This window comes from Brassica rapa, unplaced genomic scaffold, assembly GCF_000309985.2.
Source record: "Brassica rapa cultivar Chiifu-401-42 unplaced genomic scaffold, CAAS_Brap_v3.01 Scaffold0053, whole genome shotgun sequence".
NCBI classification, from domain to species: Eukaryota; Viridiplantae; Streptophyta; class Magnoliopsida; order Brassicales; family Brassicaceae; genus Brassica; species Brassica rapa.
In genome coordinates, this window is record NW_022609999.1 from 15,001 (window position 1) to 16,262 (window position 1,262).

Below are 1,262 nucleotides of genomic sequence, written 5' to 3' on the forward strand. Positions count from 1 at the left end.
GCCGTCCGTCAGCGCACGCAGGACGTCCGTGGACGTCCGTCAGCACACGCAGGACGTCCGTGTGTGTCCGTGTGTCCGTCAGTACACACAGGACGTCCGTCAGTACACACAGGACGTCCGTGGCCGTCCGTCAGCACACGCAGGACGTCCGTGGCTGTCCGTGTGTGTCTATGTGTCCTTCAGTACACACAGGACGTCCGTCAGTACACACAGGACGTCCGTCAGTACACACAGGACGTCCGTGGCCGTCCGTCAGCACACGCAGGACGTCCGTGGCTTGTCCGTGTGTGTCCGTGTGTCCGTCAGTACACACAGGACGTCCGTCAGTACACACAGGACGTCCGTCAGTACACACAGGACGTCCGTGACCGTCCGTCAGCACACGCAGGACGTCCGTGGCTGTCCGTGTGTGTCCGTCAGTACACACAGGACGTCCGTCAGTACACACATGACGTCCGTCAGCACACGCAGGACGTCCGTGGCTGTCCGTGTGTGTCTGTGTGTCCGTCAGTACACACAGGACGTCCGTCAGTACACACAGGACGTCCGTCAGCACACACAGGACGTCCGTCAGTACACGCAGGACGTCCGTGGCTGTCTGTGTGTGTCCGTGTGTCCGTCAGTACACACAGGACGTCTGTCAGTACACACAGGACGTCCGTCAGCACACACAGGACGTCCGTCAGCACACGCAGGACGTCCGTGGCTGTCCGTGTGTGTCCGTGTGTCCGTCAGTACACACAGGACGTCCGTCAGTACACACAGGACGTCCGTGGCCGTCTGTCAGTACACACAGGACGTCCGTGGCCGTCCGTCAGCACACACAGGACGTCCGTCAGTGCACACAGGACGTCCGTGGCCGTCCGTCAGCGCACGCAGGACGTCCGTGGCCGTCCGTCAGCACACGCAGGACGTCCGTGTGTGTCTGTGTGTCCGTCAGTACACACAGGACGTCCGTCAGTACACACAGGACGTCCGTGGCCGTCCGTCAGCACACGCAGGACGTCCGTGGCTGTCCGTGTGTGTCCGTGTGTCCGTCAGTACACACAGGACGTCCGTCAGTACACACAGGACGTCCGTCAGTACACACAGGACGTCCGTGGCCGTCCGTCAGCACACGCAGGACGTCCGTGGCTTGTCCGTGTGTGTCCGTGTGTCCGTCAGTACACACAGGACGTCCGTCAGTACACACAGGACGTCCGTCAGTACACACAGGACGTCCGTGACCGTCCGTCAGCACACGCAGGACGTCCGTGGCTTTC